General features: G+C 40.6%; 1 protein-coding gene across 6 annotated transcripts in view; it reads left to right on the top strand.

The window, feature by feature from the left end:
- Nucleotides 1-16608, top strand: part of DYM (dymeclin) — a 279747-nt gene that overhangs the window by 194536 nt on the left and 68603 nt on the right. The window lies entirely within an intron of this gene.

Here is a 16608-nt window from a genome sequence, read left to right as displayed (position 1 = left end):
TCTTTTCTCTTCCCTCTTCTTTCCCTTCTCCCTTCTTCTTCCTTCTCCTCCCTTCTCTTCCCCGATTCTTCTTTCTTTTCCTTTCCCCCTTCTTTCCCTTCTCTCTTCTTCTTCCTACTCCTCCCCCTTTCTTCCTTCTCCTCTCCCCCTTCTCCTTTCTCCCTTCTTCTCCCCTTCTTCCTTCTTTTCCTTCCCACTTTTTCCTTCTTTTCCTTCTCCCTTCTCCCTTCTTTTCCCCTTCTTTTCCTTATCCCTTCTTCTCCCTTCTCCTCCCCCCCTCTTTTTCCTTCTTCTTTTTTCAGCTGTGAAACAAGAGAGAGGAACTTAGCTCCCTGGTTAGGACAGACCTCTGTACTTTGCCTTTGTTGAGAGGGTATTATACCATCTTCGTCTAAATTTCCTCAGGATGAAAAGAGACTATCCATATATATAGGCTTGATGAACTGATTTTGTTTGGTGAGACACCATTTATTCACTAAAAATGAAACTAGACTAATGTACTGAACTCATTTACTCACTGTCTGCCAGTTATTCCTGTAGCTTTAAGTGTCTACTTGTGGTTGATGGGAAAATGTTTTTGAGATAGTGTTTATTTGCAAGAAAGATGCATGAGCTGAGTGAGTTCATGCATGAGACATGGGTCTGACTATCAGTCAGATTTTTAACTGAATGATGATATGGAAAGTTAGGACACTGTAAGAGATGCTGTAAAAGATCACTGTAAGAGATGCCTTCTTCAAATAATGCCTTACAAGACACACAGACATAGACACACACATACAAAAATACATACATACACTATACCAATGATGGCTAACTTTTTGCCGTCGCATGCCAAAAGCGGGCAGAGTGGGGGGGATTGCACGCGTGTGTGCCCACACCCATAATTCAATGCGCCCCATCCCCCCACACATGCGTGTGTGACCCCCCCGCTTTCCCCCCGCTTTTGGCACTTGATGGCACGGTGAGCCCGGTAGGCCCATTTTGGCTCCAGAGGCTTTCTAGGAGCCTGGGAAGGGTGAAAACGGCCTTCCCCACCCCACCCTCCAGAGGCCCGGAAACAGCCCGTTTCCCGACTTCCGGTGGGCCCAGAAAGCCTGAAAATCAGCTGGCCAGAGCGCACATGTCTGCTGGACTGAGGTAGGGCAATGCTCGCGTGCCCACAGATATGGCTCCGTGTGCCATCTGTGGCACCTGTGCCATAGATTCGCCATCACGGCACTATACACTGCCCAGTTGTTTCCAACTCTAGGTATGGTGCTTATCTCCATTTCTTAGTCAACAGATCCAGCGTTGTGCCAGGATGCTTCCATGGTCATGTGGCCAACATGGCTACATGCCAAAGGGCACAGAATGCTGTCACCTTCCCAGCAAAGTGGTACCTATTTATCTCCTCATCTTTGCATGCTTTAAAGATAGTAGGTGGGCAGGAGATATACACTCACACACACACACACACAGAGAGAGGAAGAGAGAGAGAGAGGGTGTTCCTCCCAGGTACATATATTTTCGAGGCAACCTTGATGTTGAATGACTTGGAGAAATAAAGCTGACATGTCAACCAGAACAGTCCCTTAAGGATGCACACTCTATGTAGTTCAGCCTTCATCCTGGAGAGTGTGCTTCTTCATGCTAGCATACACCCACAGACACAAAAGAAGGAAAAGTAAGATGATATAACCAGAAACACAAACATCTAAGCCTCTATAGGGCCCGGTTCCAACTTTCCTACTCCCACTGTCTGTAGAGTCTTCCTCCTTATCTCTTTCTCACCATTTTGCTCGATTGAGGAGGAAGATCCAGAAACACCACGTTGTTTTGCAGCGATTGTACAAAATTTCCCACACGACAGTTTTTCTACCATGTATTTGCCTGGCGATATAGTCTGCAGAGGCTTGACAGAATTTTGTCTGTTTAGTATTATGTATTTATTATTATAGTCTGTAGAGATTCTCAGTCATCCAGGTCATGGTTGTCCCATTGTTTATTCTCTTGAAGACATTTCGCTTCTTATCCAAGAAGCTTCTTCAGCTCTGACCGGATAGTGGGGAATGGAAGGATTTATATTCCTTGCAGACAACTCGTATAAGGGGTAAAATAATTTTGGTGAAAATGTGGTCAACAAAAATGAAAGGAATGAATTCCGTAGCGAATTGTTCCACGGTGAGTTGGCCGCAGTGAATTGGCCATGGCGAGTTGGCCATGACATGTTGGTTGTGGTGAGTGGGCCATGGCGAGTTGTCCCAAGTTAAGCATGTAATTTTGCATTAATGAGAGACAAACTATCTTCTGCAAATCCAGTACCAGCTTTTATAATGCTTTGTTGAATAATAAAAAGAACTAATCCCTGTTGAATTGCCTCACAGTGAATTGTCCCATGGTGAATTGGCCGCAGCGAGCTGGTCGCAGCAAGTAGGCCATGGAGAGTTGGCCATAGAGAGTTGGCCATGCCAAGTTGGTTGCAGCGAGTTGTCCTAGACCAGAGATCAGCAACCTGCGGCTCTGGAGCCGCATGTGGCTCTTTCACCCCTCTGCTGCGGCTCCCTGTCGCTCAAAATATGCATCACAACCTCCAATGTGTGACATCCGCTGGCATGCGATTTATTGAGCTTTTCAATCCCCGGTAGGCCAACCATGGATAAATCCAAGAAAAGAAAAGTTTCAGAAGAAAACAAGGTTTAATTCAACTACATATGCTAGTTTGGTGGCCGCTCAAGAAATAGTCAGGCACGGGAAGGGTTTTGTGGCTCCCAGTGTTTTCTTTTCTGTGGGAAACGGGTCCAAATGGCTCTTTGAGTGTTTAAGGTTGCAGACCGATGTCCTAGACCCCTCAAAAGAAGCCAAGATTTGGGCTTCCTGGGCAAAGTGAGGTGGCTGACTCCAGAAGTTGGTTGAATTTGGATTATCATTAAAGGGCAGGAAACTGATATTTTTATTGCTTATTTCTTCTTACAGAAAATTGAGTTTTCAGACTCGGATTCAAAAATGGCTGCATCAGATTTCTGCCGCTCAAATTCAGGAGGCTTTGTTGTTCTTGAACAGGATAATATGTTGAGTAGCCTTGCTTCAATAGTCTTCCATCCCCTGCTTTAACAACTTGAGAAAATAAAAAAAAAATAGGTCTTTTAATTTTGTTTTGTTTTACTAGTGGCCACTAGTGCTCCGTATATTTGAGGGAAAAGGGAAAGGAGAGTGTTAATCTCCAAGCAACTGCTGCTTCAGTAGATCCTTTTTTATAATCTCTTGTATTTTTGAAGAAACTAGGTTGACTTGAAACCCAAGTTGCCTCAGGCGAAACTCTTCAGGCTGGCTGCTAATTTTTGCTTTTCCTCACATAAGGAGAAGGGGAAAAAGAAACACAGCTTGGCCATGTTTGTCATCACACCCTCAGCCTGGGGAAAATGAAGAAATCCTCAGGATTGTGAATTTTTCCAGTTCCCACACTGTTCTTTTCAGCTTGTTTGTATATCTGAATCACAGGGGGAACTCCTGTTACACTGCTGTGGTATTCAAAAATATTTAGGTTGTTGTTGTTGTTATTGTTCAGGGGTCTCCAAACTTGGCAACTTTAAGACTTGGGGACTTCAACTCCTAGAATCCTCAGCCAGCAAAGCTAAGTTGGCTGAGGAATTCTGGGAGTTGAAGTCCCCAAGTCTTAAAGTTGCCAAGTTTGGTGATCCCTGTTGTTGTTGCTGTGGTTTGCACCATATTTCATTTCTTTGTTGACTTTTCATCTTATGACCTGTTAATAAAAAAAATTCTCCAGAAATCTTAGCCTCGAGTTCTCACTTTTAATTTGGGAGCTAGCAAATCATTCCCAGGCTGACAGGATTTCTTTCAATGACAATTAAGTGGCTCCAAAGTGGATTTGCAAAAGATAGCGTGGTGGTTTTGTCTCCCATGAATGCAAACTACACACTTAACTTTGTCACTTTTGAAATTTACATCTACAAAGGTAGGGCAATATAGCTTCCAGGCCAGTTCTCATTACAGCACCTTAAAGTGCTTCATTTGGCTCACCTTTCCTGGTGGAAGGAAGGAAGGAAGGAAGGAAGGAAGGAAGGAAGGAAGGAAGGAAGGAAGGAAGGAAGGAAGGAAGGAAGGAAGGAAGGAAGGAAGGAAGGAAGGAAGGAAGGAAGGAAGGAAGGAAGGAAATAAATTCCAATAGAAAGAATATGTGTGACTCTGTTGAACTGTGGAGTTTTTGGTGTTCTGTCTGGTTGTTTCATAAAATGCCTGCAAGCGAACAACCAAGTTTTCTGACTTTGCTTGTCAGAAGGTTGCAAAAGCTGATCACATGACCAAGGGACACTGCAACCGTCGTAAGTATGAGCCAGTTGTCAAGCATTCAAATGTAAATCACGTGATGCTGCAACGGTCATACGTGTGAAAAATACAGTATTCCTAAATCACTTTTTTCAGTGTAGTTGTAACTCATCACTAAATGAACAGTTATAAATTGAGAACTATCTGTAACCATGCAATCTTTATCTCTGAAATGGCAGAAATATATAGAAAGAATTAAGATGGAGAGGGAATGAAAGGAAGGACAAAGAGGCTTCTCCTAATCAGCAACTAATCTTCAAAAACACCCAGGCTTTTTGACAGCAGTTTTGTAGTCAGTTTTGCCCCACCTGACTATTTTGTTGTTTTTAACAACTTCATCTTTTATTTAATCAAAGAAAGTAGGAGTATTGGAAGTCCTCAACTTACAGCCACAATTGAGCCCAAAATTTTCATTGCTAAGCAAGATGGTTGTTAAGTGAGTTGCACCCCCAACTTACTCAATGACTTTTTTTACCATAGTTGTTAAGTGAAACATTGCAGATGTTAAGTAATCCCATAGTTGTTAAGTGAATCTAGCTTCTCACATTGACTTTGCTTGTCGGAAGCCAGCTAGGAAGGTTGCAAATAGTGATCACATGACCTTGGAACTCTGCAACTGTCATCAATACGAGCCATTTGCCAACCAACTGGATTTTGATCACGTGACCACTGGGGATGCTATAACAGTTGTAAGTGTGAAATCCTGCAATAAGTCACCCTTTTCAGTGCTGTTGTAACTTCAAATGGTCACTAAATGAATGGTTGTAGGTTGAGGACTACCTGTATGCCCTTAATTCACAGGTAGAATTGAGGAAGAAGAATAAAGCTATCCAGTTACAACTTTGCAACATTGCTTTTTTAACAGACGAGTGAAAATCATACTAAGAGAGTCTAAGGCCATGATGGCGAACCTATGGCATACGTGCCACAGGTGGCATGCAGAGCCATGTCGCCTGGCACGCCGGCTTAGCTTCAGCGCGCATGCGTGTGCCGGCCAGCTGATTTTTGGGCCTTCTGGGCCCACCAGAAGTAGGGAAACAGGCTGTTTCCTGCCTCTGGAGGGTGGGGAGGGTGGGGAATCTCTGGAGGCTGGGGACAGCAAAAAAGTCACTTCCTGTCTAACCGGAAGTTGGGAAACAGGCCATTTTGGGCCTCCGAGGGGGTGGGGAAGGCTGTTTTTGCCCTCCCCAGATGCATAGAGAGAATCTGGAGCCAGGTGAGAAAGAAAAATGGGCCTACCGGGCCATCGCATGCCAGGAGCTGGGGGGGAGGGGGGTTGCATACGCGGGCCGGGGCGCATAGAATTATGGGTGTGGGCACACACACACATGAACCTCCCCCACCCCCCATTCCTGGCACGCGATGGCAAAAAGGTTAGCCATCACAGGTCTAAGCCTTAAAAACCAATAAAAAGTTGTACCACCAGGTATTCCATATATGTAAACTGGCAGCAAGAAGGTTAGATAAGTAGATTTATTGCAGAGAATTAGGAAGCGGTGCATACAAGATGTTCTTTGGCTAACGGCACCCTGGAATGCTGCCCTGTATATATATTTTCACCCCAGAATTTAAATACTAGCATTCTTTCCTTTCCGAGTCCCTAGAAATTCACTTCTAGAAAGAGTTTTTGTAAGATGAGAATCAAAAATTCCCACCTGACTATTTCAAGCCTTCTTCATAGTAAGAAGATTTTACCCTCCACAGGAGACAACAATTTAAATGCTGTAACCTAGAAAAATGTTGGTCTCCCCTTCCCTGAATGTGGGAGGCCAGACAGCCATCTGTCAAGGATGATTTAATTTGGATTCCTGCCCTGAGCTGGGTATTGGACTCAGTGACCTAAATACTCCTTTCCAACTCAACAATTCTATGTTTCTTATTATATAGGACTGTTGCAAAAGCTTGTACATTTCTGGCATGAACGTGATCTTTATAAAATAGATGTGACAGTACGAGGTCTGTGTATTTTAATGTGATTTAGATTGATACTACCCTGTTTCCCCGAAAATAAGACCCAACCGGAAAATAAGTCCTAGCATGATTTTTCAGAACCCCCAAAACAAGCCCCAGTTAAGATCGTCAGCCAGTTGGATGCATTTAGTACCATATTTCCCCCAAAATAAGACCTAACCAGAAAATAAGCCTTAATGCGTCTTTTGGAGCAAAAATTAATATAAGACCTGGTCTTATTTTCGGGGAAACACAGTATTGAAAGTAAAAAATTACTGTATGATCCCATCACTTTACGCATTTCCATAGTCAGCGTCAGAAGTTTAGTAGAATTGATAGATTCTTCCAATTCTTATTTAGTCTACCGCTATTTTTTTCCATAGCTGCCAACACGGTTATACACTTTCCCAAGAGGCCTTTGGAATGTGTTTTATATCCTCCCTTCGGGATTTATATTTTTTAATTTTTTGGTGCATCCCTTTGCAGTCCTTGCTCCCAGTCTAGGAGACAGGAAGCCGAATGGCGTCATAAATGTTTATGTTTATCAGAATTCTTATCCAGCATTAAAGAGAATGAACTTTAAAAATAATAGGGAATGTCACCAACAACGCTTACTTTCGAACAATGGTATGATGTGCCTGTTCTCAAAAGTTCTCCAAAGTCATCGTATCTTTTCCTTCCTGTTTGTAGTTTTTGCGTTTTAAGGGACAAGTCCGGAATTTGTTGTCTCTCTACATGAATAACAAAAATAGCATATCATGGTGAATCATGCTGAATTATTATTAATGTCTTCATTAGGTCCTGCTTCAGTGGTAGGCTTCTACCGGTTCGCTCCAGTTTGGGCGAGCCAGTAGTGGCGATGGTGAGTTGAGAGCGAACCGGTTCGCTCCGAACGTCAGCTGGGCCCTCCTACCCACCCCTGAGCTATACCTACCTATGTTCGTTCATTTTTAGCCCAGCTGATAGGCACGGCAGAACGGATTGCCATGCCTCAGCTGTTCTGAAATGCAATGCGCTTGCGTGGAGGCAAGTTTGGCGCACATGCGCAAAGCGAACTGATTGTTACACCGGTTGAAACCCATCACTGTCCTGCATGTAAAACATAGTTAAAAAGGCAGTTCTGTACTTTCAGTTAACATATTAATCTTTATTATGGACAGACCAGCATAACTATTGCATCTGCATTCCCTGTTATTATTTTAAATATATTTCTCAGTACAGGTAGTTCTCAACTTACAACAGTTCATTTAGTGACTGTTCGGAGTTACAATACCCCTGAAAAAAAAGGGGGACTTATGACCACTTTTCACACTTATGACCATTGCAGCATCCCCATGGTCATGTGACCAAATTCAGACACTTGGCAACTGACTCATATTTATGACCGTTGCAGTGTCCCGGGGTCACGTGATCCGTTTTTGTGACCTTCTGGCAAGCAAAGTCAGTGGGGAAGCCAGATTCACTTAACAACCATATGACTAACTTAACAACTGTGGCAAGGAAGGTCATAAAATGGGGCAAAATTCACTTAACAAGTTTCTCACTTAGCAACAGAAATGTTGGGCTCAATTGTGGTCGTAAGTCGAGGACTACCGACTTACGACCACAACTGCATCATCACAGTAGATGCAATTATATCTTCTTCACATTCAGGGTTACTATATGGTATTTATGTTGTCATGTTTATGTGGTGTATATGGGAGGTGGTGACCCTTTGAGAGCTGTATGCAACGAAATTTCATTTTAATGTAGGCCGATTAGTGTACATTTGAAAGTGACAAAGTTATTCCAAGCCTTAAGTCTTCTCTGCTATCTAATTGTAATTTGGTTTGTAAGGAAAAAAAATAAGATAGCAGTTTCAAGCTGAAATCACTTGGGCTGAGGTCCCAGTTCTGTGTAATTCATTCTGAGATATACTGCCAGGATCTCTGGGAGATCTTTCAAGCCAGTAAGAGCTATGATGGATGGCCACCTCCACTTTTGGTAAGCCCTCTTACCAAGAACTTTTCCCTCCTCTTTTGGGACCATAGCAAGGAAAATGCTTCAGATCAGCCTACTCCAGTTTACCCTTGAGTATACACGCATGAGGTTAAATTCCTAAACTCTGCTTTTTTTCCCTGCCTCCTCATTTATGTAATTTTCTAATTCATTAATGTTTACAGCAATCTTTCCCAACCAGTCCAAATATTTTGAGTACAAACCTATCTTCTCCAGCCAACAGAGATGACTTTATGGTATCTAAGGAGGAATGTTCACGTTCGTAATCCATTTTGGATCCTTTTAAAATGCTTAACTTTTGCCATCAGACACATTAAACATATCCTTCCTCATCCAGTTACTGCAAACCGATCTATGCTTCCAAAAAGCCCGTTTGTATTTTTCCATTCCTACTTATCTCCTTAAAATGTTTTTCCTCTGGTAGTTTAGGTTTTTTTTTTTTTTTTTTTTTTTTTTTTTTTTTTTTGGAGTGGTTGAAAATGGAAATTGCTTACATAGTGAATTCCAGCAAATAAATCATTTCTTTTCTGTGGTATTAATCTCTGTGAACATGAATGTACATCCCACCCAGCTTCAAAGACTTCGAGCAGTTGACAGCTGACAGGAAAACGGCAACCCAAATCCCATACAATCATAACAATGATACTGGAAGTCAATTGCCAAAGGCCTACCGAAATAAAATCATTTTCATAACTAGAGAAAGTAAATAAACAGGATGCCTGACGTATCTGGAAGAGCAAAGTTTTCCACAGTGAGGAATCATTACAGAGGATTGTGGCGACAGGATCTTAAGCTCCATTTCCCATCTTGTACATGTGGGCCAGGCAGATTCAACTTAGAAATGATGATGATAATGATTAGTTTCATTTGAGACATTGACAAATCTGCATACAGATGGGAAGTTGAACAACTGGCCCTGTGTGTGCGGCCGGAACCATTTTGAACTGAACACACTCAAAACTGTAGAGATGATAGAGAAAAAAATTGGAACTTTGTTATACATTATATATGTTGACAGCAGCAAGACCATATTATGCACAAAAATGGAAGGACACTTTGACTCCTACCATGGACGAATAGTTGCAGAAGTTGATGGAGTTGGCTGAAATGGCAAAACTGACTACTTTGATTAAAGAAAAGAACATGTATTTTTGTTTCCACATGGAAACCCCTTCTGAACTTCGTGCTCAATGTGGAAAAGAATAAAACTCTGACTTTCAGTTTTACAGATTAGACTGATAGATCTTTGCAGAATTGGATTTGTTCATACTATTATGGAAAACAAAAAGTTGTGATTTGATGTTAATGCTTTATTTTACTGTAACAGAGCGAGTTAGAAGTCAGTGCTTCTTTTTCTTTTTTCTTTTTCCCTCTCTTTCCTCACTTCTCTTCCCCATTTCCCCTCCCCCCTCCCTGCTCTTCTATTTACTTTTGTATTTTATAATACTCTATAACTCAATAAAAAATGCTTACAATAAAAAAAACTGTAGAGATGATAGTAGCTTTTAGGAGAATCCCTCCTATTCTACCAGTTCTTACAATACTAGACAACACAGTATTAACAGTACAGTCCTTTTAAGGCCGCCTCAGATTTCTACTTGCATCAAATTAATTTTACAGTACAGGTAGTCCTCAACTTATGACTACAATTGAGCCACAAATTTTTGTTGTTAGGCAAGACAGTTGTTAAGTAACTTTTGACCCATCTTACGACTTTTCTTGCCATAGTTGATTAGTGAATCAGTAAGAGTTCTTAAGTTAGTAACACCGTTGTTAACTGAATCTGGGTCCCCCATTGACCTTGCTTGTCCAAAGGTCATGAAAGGGGATCACATGACCCCGGGACACTGCAACCATCATAAGTACATGCCAGTTGCCAAGTGTCCAAATTTCGATCATGTGACCACAGGAATGCTGCAGTAGTTGTAAAGTGTGAAAAATGGTCCTGCCACTTTTTTGTCAGCACTGTTGTAACTTCGAACGGTCACTAAAGGAATGGTTGTAAATTGAGGACTACCTGTATTTACCAAAGCGGATGGGGGTGAAACCCAATTTCCCAGGAATCAGCTTCAGTCAGTGAACATCAGGAATTCATTCCCCTCATAGTTCCCACGTTTATTTTTTTCACCCTAGAAAATAGAGGATATTCATTTATTTGGGTTTGTCCGATTTTAATGTAATGTTTCCCAGGGGCTTTTCTTCATGGGAAATACGTACAGTCCTCATATAGAGGAAGACTTGATGTCAGAATTGTCACATCTCCTAAATGAGGGGTAGGGAACCATGGCCCTTTTACGATTTGTGGACTTCAGCTCCCAGAATTCCTGAGCCAGCTGGCTCAGGAATTAATTTAATTTAATTTAATTTAATTTAATTTAATTTAATTTGATTTGATTTGATTTGATTTGATTTGATTTGATTTGATTTGATTTGATTTAATTTAATTTACTTTTACTTTTACTTTTACTTTTACTTTTACTTTTACTTTCATTCATTCATTCATTCATTCATTCATTCATTCATTCATTCATTTATTTGTCAACAAGTACAAGGAAACAAGTAACAGTATAGACCTAGACATGGACACCTGAAAAAAATTGGCACAAATAAAAGGATATAAATAGGCAAAACATAGCAATAAACACATAAAATGAGTACATATAAATGGGAACAATAGGATAGGGACAGTAGGCATACTGGTGCGCTTATGCAAGCCCCCTTAGGGACCTCTTAAAAAACATGAAAGGTCCACAGTAGACAGTTTAAGATAAAAGGTAAGGGGATTAGAGAGACTAACAGCAGGATTGGGTAGAGTATTCCAGACATTTACTACTCTATTGCAGAAGTCATATTCCTACAATCAAGATTAGAGCAAATTACATTGAGTTTGAATCTATTGATAGCCCTTGTGTTATTGCGGTTGAAATTAAAGTACTCATTTACAAGTAGGATGTTTTGGTAAATAATCCTATGAACTAAGCTTAGGTCGGAACGTAGACGGCGTAGTTCGAGGCTATCGAGGCCTAAAATTTCAAGCCTGGTGGTATAGGGAATTTTATTTCAAGCAGAGGATTTGAATATTCTTCTAGTAAAATATCTCTGTACCCTCTCTAATGTATTGATGTTTGAAATCAGGGTGGATTTGATTTAAATCGAGTTGATTTAAATCACAATTTAAATCATGATTTAAATCACTAGTAAAAAGGCTTGATTTAAATCAACTCAATTTAAATCATAATTTTTAAAGGGCAACTGTCATCTCTGCTAGTCCTTTGACCCACTGTTGACTCACCAATAGTCCCAGTGTTGCAGAATATACATAACTAAGCTCCATTTCATGCTGAATAAACTAAATTATTTATGTATCTTAAATAGAAAACTATCTTATGATAGATTTTTACCCCCAAAGTTTTTTATTAAAATAAATTCGATAAAAATCAAAAAAATCTGATTTAAATAAAAAAAATCTGATTTTTTTATTTTTTTAAAAAAAATCATTGATTTTTATCCACCCTGTTTGAAATACAGTAAGGGTTCCAGGCAGGTGAGCAGTATTCAAGTATAGGTCTGTTCTGCCCCAGCTACGGACCCCAAAGAACGCAGCACACACAAAGTCCGTTCAAATCTTGGTTTACTAAATAAATCAGTCTTTTACAACAACGGCTGTTAATTAACTGCATTAACAGCCGCCAAGAATTCAAAGAATAATAACTGAAAGCTTACTGTGGTTGGCACAATGCCCAGAAGCAATTTGCAGGAAGCTGATAAGATAAGCAAGACAAGACAGGAAGGTATGTGAACGAAGTTGTTCCCTGCAAATTACTTCAGTCGGCGTTCCTCCTTAAATAGGCTAAAGGAGTGGCCAATTAGCCCCAAGACTTACTCTCGAGGAGACCTCCTCCTGAGGAGCCACTCCTGCCTTTTGGCAGTTCTGCACGCCCATGCAACGAGAAGAGGCTCCTCCTCTTTGTCCTCTTCACTTAAGGGAGCTTCTGGAGGTTCTGAAGGCCCTGGCTCAATCCCCGCCTCTAGCACCACATCTTCTCCAGCCTCCTCATTGTCCGACTCGAGTGCCAGCTGCACAGGCTGCTGGCGCAGCACCACACCAGCCTTCTCGCTGTCTGAATCAGCTACTAGCTGCACAGGCTGCATACGGGTCACAACAAGGTCTGGCAAAAGTTTTGTATGTCCTAGCTTGAAGTTTAGCATTACCAGAGAGAAAACTTCGTAAAATAAGATTGACAACTCTTAATGCCTTTTTTGCAATGATGTTACAGTGAGTTCTGGGGCTTAGATCTTTTGAAATGAGTACTTCTAGGTCCTTGACAGAGTGTGGGTCAACTTTTAGAATTCTGGGAGTTGAGGTCCACAAGTCGTCAAAGGCCCATGGTTCCCCACCTCTGCCCTAAATGCCTTCTCTATTGAAAGATTTGCCACTGAGTACCAGTTGTTGGGAAGCACCAGGAGAAGGTTTCTCTCTTTCCTTGCCTGCAGGCTTTCCAAGAATGAGATACAGTAGCTGGTCACTGTGGGGAACATCCTATTGCACTAAATAAACATTTGTCTTGAAGGAGTTGGGCTCCTATTTGTTTTTAAGATGAATTACCTTAATATCCTTCCCCTGACATAGTAGCATATCAGGACATTGCCTGGAGGATATTTCTGCTTATGTTGATCTAAGCAATGTAATGAAGAGTGCTTTATATTTCTTTCTTTATAAAATCCTTCCTTTTTCTTGCAAACGCAAAATCCCAGACTGGCTTTAAAGATATACAATTTAAAGATATTCAGACTTGGCATAGGGATCATCCGAAGAGATGCCGGTTCAAATTAATCCTCGAGTTGCAAAGCAGGTTAGCTCTGAAGGGATCATTGTTGTTTATCCTGCAAATAGTGTAATTTGTCTGGAAACGGTTCTGTGTACATATGAATAAATTTAACTACATAAAGGATCCTGCTGCAGAAATACCACTGAAAAGTTGCCTAGGAAAACGGATTATACCTTAAATTTAAAATGCAGCACACTTATGCATTTCTCTTTCTCCTCTCCCCCCCCCATAAATTTTACTGAAGACTTTACCTTTTTGTTGTTGTTGTTGTTATTGAAAACACAGGAAATTCAACCGGTGTTTTTGAAAACTTCCTAGAATGATGATAAACGAGATGCATAGTAACCCAAAACAATTAAAGCAGACTTTCTGATGCTTTTTAATTAAGCCAAATTTTCCTTTTTCTTTTTTCTTTTTAAAGAAATATCAATGCCATGCAGCAATAATTGGCTGGGTGAAGCTTTAGATGAGTTTTTCTCAACCTTGGCAACTCTAATATGTGTGGACTTCAATTCTCAATGGCTGGCTTGGGAATTTTGGAGGTTGAAGTCCACACAACACTGGTACAGATCCTGAGATTGAAAAGGATCCTGGTTAGGACACAGGCAGATCCAGGAATAAGATTTAAACCTGTTTTGAATGGGATTATATTACCCTTCAAAGATCAGGTCCACAGTCTAAGAATACTTCTAGATAAAGCAGAAATTCAAATGGTAGCTACAGCCAGGACAGCCTTGTCCAGATTACATTGGTGCCCTGACCATGTTGGTCAAATCACCCTTGGCCCGGTTTATAGCTGGGTTAGTAGCAAACATCTGGGAGTTGAATTACAGCAACACACTTCTAGAGCTAAGTGATCTCATATGTAGGATTGAAATACTTATAGTAGCTTTTGTTTACCTCAGACATTCTGTACACAAGTTACTCAATCATCAATGAGTTTGCTATGTTCATGAAGTAGACACCAGATTGTTAAATTCAGTCTCCTTCCTTCCTTCCTTCCTTCCTTCCTTCCTTCCTTCCTTCCTTCCTTCCTTCCTTCCTTCCTTCCTTCCTTCCCTCCCTCCCTCCCTCCCTCCCTCCCTCCCTCCCTCCCTCCCTCCTTTCTTTCTTTCTTTCTTTCTTTCTTTCTTTCTTTCTTTCTTTCTTTCTTTCTTTCTTTCTTTCTTTCTCTTATACCAAATTCTGGGTGGCTTCCTTTGTATCTAGAGAACTTTCTTTTGCAAAGATCTTGTTTGATATTATAGAATTTGTCACCAAAATCAGGGAGAGCCAGCACCTAAACACATCCAAAGAACACTCAGATAGTTATCTTGGCTGCTGTTACTATTTCAGAATTAGAAGCCTAGTGAAAGTTTTAACAAGGGGAATGTTCACAATTCTTTCAGAAGTCTAAGCTATGATGTACAAAAACGCTAGGCTAATAAAATACCTTTTTCACATGGAGAGCAGCTGTTGCATTGAAGGATAATTGCTAAAAACCTTCCTTATTTAAGCCTCTGTCTTGAGGAGAAATCCCAGTTCCGTACTTTAGTTGTTTTGCAACTGGGTATGAAAGTTACTGCACAAGAAAATCAAACATTTTTAGTAATGGTGAAATGTTTTTATAACATGGTTTATATCTGCCCTAATGCCATGTCTATATTCAGAGATGTCTCAGCTTTGTATTGATAGTTTAAGACAATGAAGAGCACTACTCTTTGTTGATAGTTTTTCACCATTCTTATATACATTTTGTCCTTGACTTTCTGCTTGTTCTCTAACCACTTTCTTCCTGTTTTCCAAAAGTCCAAAAGTAAACTATTAGCTAGCTGAAAAGGGGGAATAAATTAACTCTCTTTCTTCTCAGCACTTTGCTACATTTCTACATTGGGGTAGAAGAAGGGGCTAACACCCCACTCATTTCCTTCTGCATAATAGGGGGTAAAACCTCCCTTCTCATCTCTATAACCTCTTTGCATGTAACTCCTGCTGCCGCCAAGGATATTATTAAATGCAATGGTTAGTTATTATAATGACTTATGGAAGGTTGTTTCTGACAGACTCTTGAATACAATTGGATCTATTTTCTATTGAGGAGGGATCATCTGAAGTGATGATGATGATAGCAATAGCAATAAGACTTATATACTGCTTCATAATGCTTTTACAGCCCCCTCTAAGGGGTTTATATTGCCCCCAACAATCTGGGTCTTCATTTTACCAACCTCAGAAGGATGGAAGGCTGATATTATCCATTTAGTCGTATCCGCCTTCTGGCAATTCTGTGGACCAGGTCTCTCCACATCTTCCAATCTTCTTTAAGTTTTTCTGTGCTCTGGCTGGTGTCAACTTTAATGGTGTTCGCCACTGGGTAACTAGGGGAATGAATGGCTAACCTAACACTGATAATGTTACCTAGTTAGGTAATGAAACGTCTACAAGAAAACAACTAAGCTCAGAGAGCAACAAGGGACCCGACAATTTTATCACAACTCTGTCTTTTGATGATTTCCAAAGGGGCATTTCAGCTTGTGCATTTTCCCCAATCTTAATTTTATTTATTTATTTATTTATTTATTTTATTTGATCAAATTTGTATACCGCCCTACTCCTGAAGGACTCAGGGCGGTGAACAGGCACAAAATAAAACACATAGATACAAAAGTTAAGAGCATAATTAAAACCAAATTAAATATTTGAGCCCAAGACAATTTAAAACATCCCAAAAATTTAGAACAAATTTAAAATTTCAGTTTAAATTTAAAAATTAAAAATTAAAAGGGGGGAAAGGTCAGGCCAGGCCAGCTTGCTGAAATAGAAAGGTCTTTAGAGCGCGATGGAAAGTGCGCAGGTCCGGGATCCTACGTATCTCCGGGGGGAGCTCATTCCAGATAGTAGGTGCCCCCACAGAGAAGGCCCTCCCCCTGGGGGCCGCCAGTCGACACTGTTTGGCCGACGGCACCCAGAGGAACCCCTCTCTATGAGAGCGTACCGGCAGGTGGGAGGTTGATTGTGGTAGTAGGCGGTCCCGTAAATAGACCACGCCCTGGACTAGCCTGTGAAGTTTTCTTGTCAAGATTTCAGAAGTGGTTTGCCATTGCCAGTTTTCAACCCCATTGCTACCATTATAATATCCTAAAATGCCCTTCACTCCTGGGCATTTAAGACCAGAGTCAGCTTATTTTTCCTTAACAGTTTTATTATTTATTTAGTATTCAGGCTGCTGAATACTAAAAGGATCCCTAGTATACAGTAGTTGGTGTAAAATAATAAAATACAATTATATTGGGATTATTTCTGGGTCTTTATCAAGAAAATACTGATAATTTCCCCTGAACTGTGCAGTTTGATGGAATTCACGTGTATTTATTTGCATTTGTTGCATTTATTTTAAAGCTATCTAAGAAGTCACATACAACTGCTTACATTTTTAAAAATAACAAAATTGGTCAGTCTGTCGAACCTTTTGAGATGGATCATTTTGTATTTAAAATGCCAGGCAAATTAATTTTGCTGAGAATAA

The sequence above is a fragment of the Pantherophis guttatus genome, chromosome 2, assembly GCF_059756535.1.
Source record: "Pantherophis guttatus breed Tessera chromosome 2, ASM5975653v1, whole genome shotgun sequence".
Classification (NCBI taxonomy): domain Eukaryota; kingdom Metazoa; phylum Chordata; class Lepidosauria; order Squamata; family Colubridae; genus Pantherophis; species Pantherophis guttatus.
Note: the sequence above shows the minus strand (reverse complement) of the source record. Positions and strands in the feature narration are given on the sequence as shown.